The 13,072-nt window shown below is 44.0% G+C and overlaps 15 non-coding genes across 15 annotated transcripts; all 15 read left to right on the top strand.

Moving 5' to 3' along the window:
• The first annotated feature begins 805 nt into the window (after positions 1 to 805).
• Positions 806 to 970, top strand: LOC144192689 (U1 spliceosomal RNA). Its single transcript, XR_013325331.1, has one exon. It is a non-coding gene; the product is annotated as a U1 spliceosomal RNA (small nuclear RNA).
• Positions 971 to 1,758: 788 nt separating this feature from the next.
• Positions 1,759 to 1,949, top strand: LOC144192599 (U2 spliceosomal RNA). The gene has a single exon (XR_013325246.1). It is a non-coding gene; the product is annotated as a U2 spliceosomal RNA (small nuclear RNA).
• A 412-nt stretch (positions 1,950 to 2,361) lies between these two features.
• Positions 2,362 to 2,474, top strand: LOC144192736 (U5 spliceosomal RNA). Its single transcript, XR_013325381.1, has one exon. It is a non-coding gene; the product is annotated as a U5 spliceosomal RNA (small nuclear RNA).
• An 898-nt stretch (positions 2,475 to 3,372) lies between these two features.
• Positions 3,373 to 3,535, top strand: LOC144192533 (U1 spliceosomal RNA). Its single transcript, XR_013325185.1, has one exon. It is a non-coding gene; the product is annotated as a U1 spliceosomal RNA (small nuclear RNA).
• A 795-nt stretch (positions 3,536 to 4,330) lies between these two features.
• LOC144192598 (U2 spliceosomal RNA) lies at positions 4,331 to 4,521 on the top strand. The gene has a single exon (XR_013325245.1). It is a non-coding gene; the product is annotated as a U2 spliceosomal RNA (small nuclear RNA).
• Positions 4,522 to 4,933: 412 nt separating this feature from the next.
• LOC144192734 (U5 spliceosomal RNA) lies at positions 4,934 to 5,046 on the top strand. Its single transcript, XR_013325378.1, has one exon. It is a non-coding gene; the product is annotated as a U5 spliceosomal RNA (small nuclear RNA).
• Positions 5,047 to 5,943: 897 nt separating this feature from the next.
• Positions 5,944 to 6,108, top strand: LOC144192516 (U1 spliceosomal RNA). The gene has a single exon (XR_013325168.1). It is a non-coding gene; the product is annotated as a U1 spliceosomal RNA (small nuclear RNA).
• A 795-nt stretch (positions 6,109 to 6,903) lies between these two features.
• Positions 6,904 to 7,095, top strand: LOC144192625 (U2 spliceosomal RNA). Its single transcript, XR_013325271.1, has one exon. It is a non-coding gene; the product is annotated as a U2 spliceosomal RNA (small nuclear RNA).
• A 413-nt stretch (positions 7,096 to 7,508) lies between these two features.
• Positions 7,509 to 7,621, top strand: LOC144192733 (U5 spliceosomal RNA). The gene has a single exon (XR_013325377.1). It is a non-coding gene; the product is annotated as a U5 spliceosomal RNA (small nuclear RNA).
• An 897-nt stretch (positions 7,622 to 8,518) lies between these two features.
• On the top strand, positions 8,519 to 8,683 carry LOC144192515 (U1 spliceosomal RNA). Its single transcript, XR_013325167.1, has one exon. It is a non-coding gene; the product is annotated as a U1 spliceosomal RNA (small nuclear RNA).
• Positions 8,684 to 9,478: 795 nt separating this feature from the next.
• On the top strand, positions 9,479 to 9,670 carry LOC144192624 (U2 spliceosomal RNA). Its single transcript, XR_013325270.1, has one exon. It is a non-coding gene; the product is annotated as a U2 spliceosomal RNA (small nuclear RNA).
• A 413-nt stretch (positions 9,671 to 10,083) lies between these two features.
• On the top strand, positions 10,084 to 10,196 carry LOC144192732 (U5 spliceosomal RNA). Its single transcript, XR_013325376.1, has one exon. It is a non-coding gene; the product is annotated as a U5 spliceosomal RNA (small nuclear RNA).
• An 897-nt stretch (positions 10,197 to 11,093) lies between these two features.
• On the top strand, positions 11,094 to 11,258 carry LOC144192678 (U1 spliceosomal RNA). Its single transcript, XR_013325320.1, has one exon. It is a non-coding gene; the product is annotated as a U1 spliceosomal RNA (small nuclear RNA).
• A 788-nt stretch (positions 11,259 to 12,046) lies between these two features.
• Positions 12,047 to 12,238, top strand: LOC144192623 (U2 spliceosomal RNA). Its single transcript, XR_013325269.1, has one exon. It is a non-coding gene; the product is annotated as a U2 spliceosomal RNA (small nuclear RNA).
• A 413-nt stretch (positions 12,239 to 12,651) lies between these two features.
• On the top strand, positions 12,652 to 12,764 carry LOC144192731 (U5 spliceosomal RNA). The gene has a single exon (XR_013325375.1). It is a non-coding gene; the product is annotated as a U5 spliceosomal RNA (small nuclear RNA).
• The last annotated feature ends 308 nt before the right edge of the window (positions 12,765 to 13,072 follow it).

Genomic DNA, 13,072 nt, shown 5'->3' with positions numbered 1-13,072 from the left:
TTGTACATAAACCATGCCTCTGCGCCCATCGAGGGTGACACATGCAAGCCCCCACACTGCGCATTCGCACACACCCCACATTCGGTAACCCGCCAAATCCATCCGACGGTCCGGCAAAAAACCCATCTCCCTTGACGCTCTCCGACCCATATTTATCACTTACTCAATAGTTTGAACAACAATTTGATTCCACATTTACAGAAATTAAATTCTCTACTTTGTGATTCACCCAATATCTCTGAATATACCAAGGCCACAACTCCCTGACGTTGTCTTAGCAGAGTCCCTGACTCCATTAACGTACCAAGAATAGAAGTCCCTGATTTAATCTCAGCGGAGTGCCTGACTCTATTTTGTTCTACCTAAGTTGGGCCCGGACCATAGTGTTCTACATACTTTGGTCCCAGAGCACAAACTATTATGTTCTGTGCAAGTTGCTCCCAGACCACAAAATGTTAATACTAGCGCAGTGAAAATACTCATTCAAATTATCACACTTCACGGAGACAGGAGTCAAAGGGTGAACTCACGATCTTGCTCGTTCCGAACCTGCCCTAGTTCGGGGGACCCGTCGCCAGATCACCGGTGCGGCGAGGGAACGTCCGTCGAGTTGACCCTTTCAATGGAGGATGCTGTCGTCGTCGCTCCGGCAATTGTTGGCTGTTGGGTCTCCGGTTTTCGGCACCAAAGTGAGATAGATCTGAAATACAACTTCAGCAGCAGGTTAAGAAAGGGGTGCCGATGAGCCCATGACTGAAGATGTTGAGCAGGCGAAAGAACATAGTGCTGCGTCTGTGTACAACTCATACTTACCTGGCAGGGGCGATACCACGATCATGAAGGTGGTTCACCCAGGGTGAGGCTCAGCCATTGCACTCCCGGCCACGCTGACCCCTGCGAATTCCCCAAATGTGGGAATCTCGACTGCACAATTTCTGAGAGTGGGGGACTGCGTCCGCGCTCTCCCCTGATCGTTTGTTAAATTGCCTTTTAACTGGAGGGTAATTTCAATTTGACGTGCACCCGAATCCAACAAAGTTGATATCATTCTCACACGCTGCATTCCATGTGTCGATTGGCATTCCTTTGGGTTCTGTGATGCTTTCAAAATGGCCACACAATGATCTTTACAACAAGGCCAAGGTGATAGAGGCATAACTGAAAATTGTAGTATTTTCTTCTTCAAATCATTTTTGTGTTTGTATCAATCACTGGTTTTCAATTCTTGTGTATTTTGCCTGTGAGGTGATTGTTCAATCCAGTTATAATTTATATCATTTGAATTAAATATCTTTGAAGTGGACAATACTAGTTGAATTGTGAGTTGATCGATTTTGTGACATACTAGTGGAAAGTTGTCTTTGTTCATCACAAGTGCAGGGGACAGGAAGTAATACATTAGGCAGGGGCTGTTGATTTGTTTTCATTTTTTGCAAATAATGTTCAAACAAATGGCTTTTCACTGCTAAGGATATTGGTTGCCAAAAGGAGAACCTTGGTTGCTGGTAAATAGGTTTAGGTTATTGCTACTTTCCTATTGGACCGTTGTGAGTCACATGACCTGAACCACAGCACATTTTTGAAGCATTTGCTCCATTTAAACACAGAAAAGCAACACAGTTTTCCATTATCAAACACACTGTGTGTAGTTTTAGCTTGTCGTACAAAGTGTGCCTTTGTCGTCATGTGATCTTTGTAACCATTACTATAGCTCGTAATGGCTGGAAGGAAGCCGTCCTTCCTGCCGGCCACTGGGTTATCGCTTCTCGGCCTTTTGGCTAAGATCAAGTGTAGTATCTGTTCTTATCAGTTTAATATCTGATACGTCCCCTATCTGGGGACCATATATTAAATTGATTTTTGGAACTGGGAGATGGCCTAGGGGCTTGCTCCATCCACTCCACGCATCGACCTGGTATTGCAGTACTTCCAGGAATGGTGTGCCCCTCTTCATTGTCAATATCAAGCATTATCTCTCCTCTAAACCTAGGACTCTTGAGAAGGTAATGGTGAAAGGTAAACATGTTACCTGTGAACTAGTGTTGTTATTGAGTTAATTTGTGATAGTTGTGAAGTCATTTGGATCATTTGAATTCTTTGTCAATTTCACTACACTTCGATAAATCTAACCGATCAACACCCACATGATGATGTCTATGCCCTGCTTCATCTTACACCACAACGCTGCTCCTATCCCCGGTCTGCCTGATACAGTAGCTGCAACGTGATTGGCAGCATTAAAAAAAAGTGATTGGCTGCTCAAAGGACTGGAGTCGCCCATTAGTTAGTAGTGCATTAGCCTGTGTGTTAAAGTACTATTGCGGATATAGACATAGCTCGTTCTGTCGTGCTTTCGTCAGTACACTTGTTTCTCTTCAGATCGCACAAATCTTTCGCCTTTTACTAAAGATTTCCGTGGGGAGGAACATCAAGAGGTCCGTTCAATTTTTTTGATGCTCTGCGCACGCGGAGCTTCCCTCATTTGTCAAATCAATGTATTTTAAGAAAAATCATCACATTGGTAGATTAGTGCCTGTCTCCATCAAATCTTCTACCTCCTTCAAACTTGTACATAAACCATGCCTCTGCGCCCATCGAGGGTGACACATGCAAGCCCCCCACACTGCGCATTCGCACACACCCCACATTCGGTAACCCGCCAAATCCATCCGACAGTCCGGCAAAAAACCCATCTCCCTTGACGCTCTCCGACCCATATTTATCACTTACTCAATAGTTTGAACAACAATTTGATTCCACATTTACAGAAATTAAATTCTCTACTTTGTGATTCACCCAATATCTCTGAATATACCAAGGCCACAACTCCCTGACGTTGTCTTAGCAGAGTCCCTGACTCCATTAACGTACCAAGAATAGAAGTCCCTGATTTAATCTCAGCGGAGTGCCTGACTCTATTTTGTTCTACCTAAGTTGGGCCCGGACCATAGTGTTCTACATACTTTGGTCCCAGAGCACAAACTATTATGTTCTGTGCAAGTTGCTCCCAGACCACAAAATGTTAATACTAGCGCAGTGAAAATACTCATTCAAATTATCACACTTCACGGAGACAGGAGTCAAAGGGTGAACTCACGATCTTGCTCGTTCCGAACCTGCCCTAGTTCGGGGGACCCGTCGCCAGATCACCGGTGCGGCGAGGGAACGTCCGTCGAGTTGACCCTTTCAATGGAGGATGCTGTCGTCGTCGCTCCGGCAATTGTTGGCTGTTGGGTCTCCGGTTTTCGGCACCAAAGTGAGATAGATCTGAAATACAACTTCAGCAGCAGGTTAAGAAAGGGGTGCCGATGAGCCCATGACTGAAGATGTTGAGCAGGCGAAAGAACATAGTGCTGCGTCTGTGTACAACTCATACTTACCTGGCAGGGGCGATACCACGATCATGAAGGTGGTTCACCCAGGGTGAGGCTCAGCCATTGCACTCCCGGCCACGCTGACCCCTGCGAATTCCCCAAATGTGGGAATCTCGACTGCACAATTTCTGAGTGGGGGACTGCGTCCGCGCTCTCCCCTGATCGTTTGTTAAATTGCCTTTGAACTGGAGGGTAATTTCAATTTGACGTGCACCCGAATCCAACAAAGTTGATATCATTCTCACACGCTGCATTCCATGTGCCGATTGAACATTGGCATTCCTTTGGGTTCTGTGATGCTTTCAAAATGGCCACACAATGATCTTTACAACAAGGCCAAGGTGATAGAGGCATAACTGAAAATTGTAGTATTTTCTTCTTCAAATCATTTTTGTGTTTGTATCAATCACTGGTTTTCAATTCTTGTGTATTTTGCCTGTGAGGTGATTGTTCAATCCAGTTATAATTTATATCATTTGAATTAAATATCTTTGAAGTGGACAATACTAGTTGAATTGTGAGTTGATCGATTTTGTGACATACTAGTGGAAAGTTGCCTTTGTTCATCACAAGTGCAGGGGACAGGAAGTAATACATTAGGCAGGGGCTGTTGATTTGTTTTCATTTTTTGCAAATAATGTTCAAACAAATGGCTTTTCACTGCTAAGGATATTGGTTGCCAAAAGGAGAACCTTGGTTGCTGGTAAATAGGTTTAGGTTATTGCTACTTTCCTATTGGACCGTTGTGAGTCACATGACCTGAACCACAGCACATTTTTGAAGCATTTGCTCCATTTAAACACAGAAAAGCAACACAGTTTTCCATTATCAAACAGACTGTGTGTAGTTTTAGCTTGTCGTACAAAGTGTGCCTTTGTCGTCATGTGATCTTTGTAACCATTACTATAGCTCGTAATGGCTGGAAGGAAGCCGTCCTTCCTGCCGGCCACTGGGTTATCGCTTCTCGGCCTTTTGGCTAAGATCAAGTGTAGTATCTGTTCTTATCAGTTTAATATCTGATACGTCCCCTATCTGGGGACCATATATTAAATTGATTTTTGGAACTGGGAGATGGCCTAGGGGCTTGCTCCATCCACTCCACGCATCGACCTGGTATTGCAGTACTTCCAGGAATGGTGTGCCCCTCTTCATTGTCAATATCAAGCATTATCTCTCCTCTAAACCTAGAACTCTTGAGAAGGTAATGGTGAAAGGTAAACATGTTACCCGTGAACTAGTGTTGTTATTGAGTTAATTTGTGATAGTTGTGAAGTCATTTGGATCATTTGAATTCTTTGTCAATTTCACTACACTTCGATAAATCTAACCGATCAACACCCACATGATGATGTCTATGCCCTGCTTCATCTTACACCACAACGCTGCTCCTATCCCCGGTCTGCCTGATACAGTAGCTGCAACGTGATTGGCAGCATTAAAAAAAAGTGATTGGCTGCTCAAAGGACTGGAGTCGCCCATTAGTTAGTAGTGCATTAGCCTGTGTGTTAAAGTACTATTGCGGATATAGACATAGCTCGTTCTGTCGTGTTTTCGTCAGTACACTTGTTTCTCTTCAGATCGCACAAATCTTTCGCCTTTTACTAAAGATTTCCGTGGGGAGGAACATCAAGAGGTCCGTTCAATTTTTTTGATGCTCTGCGCACGCGGAGCTTCCCTCATTTGTCAAATCAATGTATTTTAAGAAAAATCATCACATTGGTAGATTAGTGCCTGTCTCCATCAAATCTTCTACCTCCTTCAAACTTGTACATAAACCATGCCTCTGCGCCCATCGAGGGTGACACATGCAAGCCCCCACACTGCGCATTCGCACACACCCCACATTCGGTAACCCGCCAAATCCATCCGACGGTCCGGCAAAAAACCCATCTCCCTTGACGCTCTCCGACCCATATTTATCACTTACTCAATAGTTTGAACAACAATTTGATTCCACATTTACAGAAATTAAATTCTCTACTTTGTGATTCACCCAATATCTCTGAATATACCAAGGCCACAACTCCCTGACGTTGTCTTAGCAGAGTCCCTGACTCCATTAACGTACCAAGAATAGAAGTCCCTGATTTAATCTCAGCGGAGTGCCTGACTCTATTTTGTTCTACCTAAGTTGGGCCCGGACCATAGTGTTCTACATACTTTGGTCCCAGAGCACAAACTATTATGTTCTGTGCAAGTTGCTCCCAGACCACAAAATGTTAATACTAGCGCAGTGAAAATACTCATTCAAATTATCACACTTCACGGAGACAGGAGTCAAAGGGTGAACTCACGATCTTGCTCGTTCCGAACCTGCCCTAGTTCGGGGGACCCGTCGCCAGATCACCGGTGCGGCGAGGGAACGTCCGTCGAGTTGACCCTTTCAATGGAGGATGCTGTCGTCGTCGCTCCGGCAATTGTTGGCTGTTGGGTCTCCGGTTTTCGGCACCAAAGTGAGATAGATCTGAAATACAACTTCAGCAGCAGGTTAAGAAAGGGGTGCCGATGAGCCCATGACTGAAGATGTTGAGCAGGCGAAAGAACATAGTGCTGCGTCTGTGTACAACTCATACTTACCTGGCAGGGGCGATACCATGATCATGAAGGTGGTTCACCCAGGGTGAGGCTCAGCCATTGCACTCCCGACCACGCTGACCCCTGCGAATTCCCCAAATGTGGGAATCTCGACTGCACAATTTCTGAGAGTGGGGGACTGCGTCCGCGCTCTCCCCTGATCGTTTGTTAAATTGCCTTTTAACTGGAGGGTAATTTCAATTTGACGTGCACCCGAATCCAACAAAGTTGATATCATTCTCACACGCTGCATTCCATGTGTCGATTGAACATTGGCATTCCTTTGGGTTCTGTGATGCTTTCAAAATGGCCACACAATGATCTTTACAACAAGGCCAAGGTGATAGAGGCATAACTGAAAATTGTAGTATTTTCTTCTTCAAATCATTTTTGTGTTTGTATCAATCACTGGTTTTCAATTCTTGTGTATTTTGCCTGTGAGGTGATTGTTCAATCCAGTTATAATTTATATCATTTGAATTAAATATCTTTGAAGTGGACAATACTAGTTGAATTGTGAGTTGATCGATTTTGTGACATACTAGTGGAAAGTTGCCTTTGTTCATCACAAGTGCAGGGGACAGGAAGTAATACATTAGGCAGGGGCTGTTGATTTGTTTTCATTTTTTGCAAATAATGTTCAAACAAATGGCTTTTCACTGCTAAGGATATTGGTTGCCAAAAGGAGAACCTTGGTTGCTGGTAAATAGGTTTAGGTTATTGCTACTTTCCTATTGGACCGTTGTGAGTCACATGACCTGAACCACAGCACATTTTTGAAGCATTTGCTCCATTTAAACACAGAAAAGCAACACAGTTTTCCATTATCAAACAGACTGTGTGTAGTTTTAGCTTGTCGTACAAAGTGTGCCTTTGTCGTCATGTGATCTTTGTAACCATTACTATAGCTCGTAATGGCTGGAAGGAAGCCGTCCTTCCTGCCGGCCACTGGGTTATCGCTTTCTCGGCCTTTTGGCTAAGATCAAGTGTAGTATCTGTTCTTATCAGTTTAATATCTGATACGTCCCCTATCTGGGGACCATATATTAAATTGATTTTTGGAACTGGGAGATGGCCTAGGGGCTTGCTCCATCCACTCCACGCATCGACCTGGTATTGCAGTACTTCCAGGAATGGTGTGCCCCTCTCCATTGTCAATATCAAGCATTATCTCTCCTCTAAACCTAGAACTCTTGAGAAGGTAATGGTGAAAGGTAAACATATTACCTGTGAACTAGTGTTGTTATTGAGTTAATTTGTGATAGTTGTGAAGTCATTTGGATCATTTGAATTCTTTGTTAATTTCACTACACTTCGATAAATCTAACCGATCAACACCCACATGATGATGTCTATGCCCTGCTTCATCTTACACCACAACGCTGCTCCTATCCCCGGTCTGCCTGATACAGTAGCTGCAACGTGATTGGCAGCATTAAAAAAAAAGTGATTGGCTGCTCAAAGGACTGGAGTCGCCCATTAGTTAGTAGTGCATTAGCCTGTGTGTTAAAGTACTATTGCGGATATAGACATAGCTCGTTCTGTCGTGTTTTCGTCAGTACACTTGTTTCTCTTCAGATCGCACAAATCTTTCGCCTTTTACTAAAGATTTCCGTGGGGAGGAACATCAAGAGGTCCGTTCAATTTTTTTGATGCTCTGCGCACGCGGAGCTTCCCTCATTTGTCAAATCAATGTATTTTAAGAAAAATCATCACATTGGTAGATTAGTGCCTGTCTCCATCAAATCTTCTACCTCCTTCAAACTTGTACATAAACCATGCCTCTGCGCCCATCGAGGGTGACACATGCAAGCCCCCACACTGCGCATTCGCACACACCCCACATTCGGTAACCCGCCAAATCCATCCGACGGTCCGGCAAAAAACCCATCTCCCTTGACGCTCTCCGACCCATATTTATCACTTACTCAATAGTTTGAACAACAATTTGATTCCACATTTACAGAAATTAAATTCTCTACTTTGTGATTCACCCAATATCTCTGAATATACCAAGGCCACAACTCCCTGACGTTGTCTTAGCAGAGTCCCTGACTCCATTAACGTACCAAGAATAGAAGTCCCTGATTTAATCTCAGCGGAGTGCCTGACTCTATTTTGTTCTACCTAAGTTGGGCCCGGACCATAGTGTTCTACATACTTTGGTCCCAGAGCACAAACTATTATGTTCTGTGCAAGTTGCTCCCAGACCACAAAATGTTAATACTAGCGCAGTGAAAATACTCATTCAAATTATCACACTTCACGGAGACAGGAGTCAAAGGGTGAACTCACGATCTTGCTCGTTCCGAACCTGCCCTAGTTCGGGGGACCCGTCGCCAGATCACCGGTGCGGCGAGGGAACGTCCGTCGAGTTGACCCTTTCAATGGAGGATGCTGTCGTCGTCGCTCCGGCAATTGTTGGCTGTTGGGTCTCCGGTTTTCGGCACCAAAGTGAGATAGATCTGAAATACAACTTCAGCAGCAGGTTAAGAAAGGGGTGCCGATGAGCCCATGACTGAAGATGTTGAGCAGGCGAAAGAACATAGTGCTGCGTCTGTGTACAACTCATACTTACCTGGCAGGGGCGATACCATGATCATGAAGGTGGTTCACCCAGGGTGAGGCTCAGCCATTGCACTCCCGACCACGCTGACCCCTGCGAATTCCCCAAATGTGGGAATCTCGACTGCACAATTTCTGAGAGTGGGGGACTGCGTCCGCGCTCTCCCCTGATCGTTTGTTAAATTGCCTTTTAACTGGAGGGTAATTTCAATTTGACGTGCACCCGAATCCAACAAAGTTGATATCATTCTCACACGCTGCATTCCATGTGTCGATTGAACATTGGCATTCCTTTGGGTTCTGTGATGCTTTCAAAATGGCCACACAATGATCTTTACAACAAGGCCAAGGTGATAGAGGCATAACTGAAAATTGTAGTATTTTCTTCTTCAAATCATTTTTGTGTTTGTATCAATCACTGGTTTTCAATTCTTGTGTATTTTGCCTGTGAGGTGATTGTTCAATCCAGTTATAATTTATATCATTTGAATTAAATATCTTTGAAGTGGACAATACTAGTTGAATTGTGAGTTGATCGATTTTGTGACATACTAGTGGAAAGTTGCCTTTGTTCATCACAAGTGCAGGGGACAGGAAGTAATACATTAGGCAGGGGCTGTTGATTTGTTTTCATTTTTTGCAAATAATGTTCAAACAAATGGCTTTTCACTGCTAAGGATATTGGTTGCCAAAAGGAGAACCTTGGTTGCTGGTAAATAGGTTTAGGTTATTGCTACTTTCCTATTGGACCGTTGTGAGTCACATGACCTGAACCACAGCACATTTTTGAAGCATTTGCTCCATTTAAACACAGAAAAGCAACACAGTTTTCCATTATCAAACAGACTGTGTGTAGTTTTAGCTTGTCGTACAAAGTGTGCCTTTGTCGTCATGTGATCTTTGTAACCATTACTATAGCTCGTAATGGCTGGAAGGAAGCCGTCCTTCCTGCCGGCCACTGGGTTATCGCTTTCTCGGCCTTTTGGCTAAGATCAAGTGTAGTATCTGTTCTTATCAGTTTAATATCTGATACGTCCCCTATCTGGGGACCATATATTAAATTGATTTTTGGAACTGGGAGATGGCCTAGGGGCTTGCTCCATCCACTCCACGCATCGACCTGGTATTGCAGTACTTCCAGGAATGGTGTGCCCCTCTCCATTGTCAATATCAAGCATTATCTCTCCTCTAAACCTAGAACTCTTGAGAAGGTAATGGTGAAAGGTAAACATGGTACCTGTGAACTAGTGTTGTTATTGAGTTAATTTGTGATAGTTGTGAAGTCATTTGGATCATTTGAATTCTTTGTTAATTTCACTACACTTCGATAAATCTAACCGATCAACACCCACATGATGATGTCTATGCCCTGCTTCATCTTACACCACAACGCTGCTCCTATCCCCGGTCTGCCTGATACAGTAGCTGCAACGTGATTGGCAGCATTAAAAAAAAAGTGATTGGCTGCTCAAAGGACTGGAGTCGCCCATTAGTTAGTAGTGCATTAGCCTGTGTGTTAAAGTACTATTGCGGATATAGACATAGCTCGTTCTGTCGTGTTTTCGTCAGTACACTTGTTTCTCTTCAGATCGCACAAATCTTTCGCCTTTTACTAAAGATTTCCGTGGGGAGGAACATCAAGAGGTCCGTTCAATTTTTTTGATGCTCTGCGCACGCGGAGCTTCCCTCATTTGTCAAATCAATGTATTTTAAGAAAAATCATCACATTGGTAGATTAGTGCCTGTCTCCATCAAATCTTCTACCTCCTTCAAACTTGTACATAAACCATGCCTCTGCGCCCATCGAGGGTGACACATGCAAGCCCCCACACTGCGCATTCGCACACACCCCACATTCGGTAACCCGCCAAATCCATCCGACGGTCCGGCAAAAAACCCATCTCCCTTGACGCTCTCCGACCCATATTTATCACTTACTCAATAGTTTGAACAACAATTTGATTCCACATTTACAGAAATTAAATTCTCTACTTTGTGATTCACCCAATATCTCTGAATATACCAAGGCCACAACTCCCTGACGTTGTCTTAGCAGAGTCCCTGACTCCATTAACGTACCAAGAATAGAAGTCCCTGATTTAATCTCAGCGGAGTGCCTGACTCTATTTTGTTCTACCTAAGTTGGGCCCGGACCATAGTGTTCTACATACTTTGGTCCCAGAGCACAAACTATTATGTTCTGTGCAAGTTGCTCCCAGACCACAAAATGTTAATACTAGCGCAGTGAAAATACTCATTCAAATTATCACACTTCACGGAGACAGGAGTCAAAGGGTGAACTCACGATCTTGCTCGTTCCGAACCTGCCCTAGTTCGGGGGACCCGTCGCCAGATCACCGGTGCGGCGAGGGAACGTCCGTCGAGTTGACCCTTTCAATGGAGGATGCTGTCGTCGTCGCTCCGGCAATTGTTGGCTGTTGGGTCTCCGGTTTTCGGCACCAAAGTGAGATAGATCTGAAATACAACTTCAGCAGCAGGTTAAGAAAGGGGTGCCGATGAGCCCATGACTGAAGATGTTGAGCAGGCGAAAGAACATAGTGCTGCGTCTGTGTACAACTCATACTTACCTGGCAGGGGCGATACCACGATCATGAAGGTGGTTCACCCAGGGTGAGGCTCAGCCATTGCACTCCCGGCCACGCTGACCCCTGCGAATTCCCCAAATGTGGGAATCTCGACTGCACAATTTCTGAGAGTGGGGGACTGCGTCCGCGCTCTCCCCTGATCGTTTGTTAAATTGCCTTTTAACTGGAGGGTAATTTCAATTTGACGTGCACCCGAATCCAACAAAGTTGATATCATTCTCACACGCTGCATTCCATGTGTCGATTGGCATTCCTTTGGGTTCTGTGATGCTTTCAAAATGGCCACACAATGATCTTTACAACAAGGCCAAGGTGATAGAGGCATAACTGAAAATTGTAGTATTTTCTTCTTCAAATCATTTTTGTGTTTGTATCAATCACTGGTTTTCAATTCTTGTGTATTTTGCCTGTGAGGTGATTGTTCAATCCAGTTATAATTTATATCATTTGAATTAAATATCTTTGAAGTGGACAATACTAGTTGAATTGTGAGTTGATCGATTTTGTGACATACTAGTGGAAAGTTGCCTTTGTTCATCACAAGTGCAGGGGACAGGAAGTAATACATTAGGCAGGGGCTGTTGATTTGTTTTCATTTTTTGCAAATAATGTTCAAACAAATGGCTTTTCACTGCTAAGGATATTGGTTGCCAAAAGGAGAACCTTGGTTGCTGGTAAATAGGTTTAGGTTATTGCTACTTTCCTATTGGACCGTTGTGAGTCACATGACCTGAACCACAGCACATTTTTGAAGCATTTGCTCCATTTAAACACAGAAAAGCAACACAGTTTTCCATTATCAAACAGACTGTGTGTAGTTTTAGCTTGTCGTACAAAGTGTGCCTTTGTCGTCATGTGATCTTTGTAACCATTACTATAGCTCGTAATGGCTGGAAGGAAGCCGTCCTTCCTGCCGGCCACTGGGTTATCGCTTTCTCGGCCTTTTGGCTAAGATCAAGTGTAGTATCTGTTCTTATCAGTTTAATATCTGATACGTCCCCTATCTGGGGACCATATATTAAATTGATTTTTGGAACTGGGAGATGGCCTAGGGGCTTGCTCCATCCACTCCACGCATCGACCTGGTATTGCAGTACTTCCAGGAATGGTGTGCCCCTCTCCATTGTCAATATCAAGCATTATCTCTCCTCTAAACCTAGAACTCTTGAGAAGGTAATGGTGAAAGGTAAACATGGTACCTGTGAACTAGTGTTGTTATTGAGTTAATTTGTGATAGTTGTGAAGTCATTTGGATCATTTGAATTCTTTGTTAATTTCACTACACTTCGATAAATCTAACCGATCAACACCCACATGATGATGTCTATGCCCTGCTTCATCTTACACCACAACGCTGCTCCTATCCCCGGTCTGCCTGATACAGTAGCTGCAACGTGATTGGCAGCATTAAAAAAAAAGTGATTGGCTGCTCAAAGGACTGGAGTCGCCCATTAGTTAGTAGTGCATTAGCCTGTGTGTTAAAGTACTATTGCGGATATAGACATAGCTCGTTCTGTCGTGTTTTCGTCAGTACACTTGTTTCTCTTCAGATCGCACAAATCTTTCGCCTTTTACTAAAGATTTCCGTGGGGAGGAACATCAAGAGGTCCGTTCAATTTTTTTGATGCTCTGCGCACGCGGAGCTTCCCTCATTTGTCAAATCAATGTATTTTAAGAAAAATCATCACATTGGTAGATTAGTGCCTGTCTCCATCAAATCTTCTACCTCCTTCAAACTTGTACATAAACCATGCCTCTGCGCCCATCGAGGGTGACACATGCAAGCCCCCACACTGCGCATTCGCACACACCCCACATTCGGTAACCCGCCAAATCCATCCGACGGTCCGGCAAAAAACCCATCTCCCTTGACGCTCTCCGACCCATATTTATCACTTACTCAATAGTTTGAACAACAATTTGATTCCACATTTACAGAAATTAAATTCTCTA

This window comes from Stigmatopora nigra, unplaced genomic scaffold (assembly GCF_051989575.1).
Source record: "Stigmatopora nigra isolate UIUO_SnigA unplaced genomic scaffold, RoL_Snig_1.1 HiC_scaffold_26, whole genome shotgun sequence".
Taxonomy (NCBI): domain Eukaryota; kingdom Metazoa; phylum Chordata; class Actinopteri; order Syngnathiformes; family Syngnathidae; genus Stigmatopora; species Stigmatopora nigra.
This window is presented reverse-complemented; position numbering and strand designations above follow the sequence as displayed.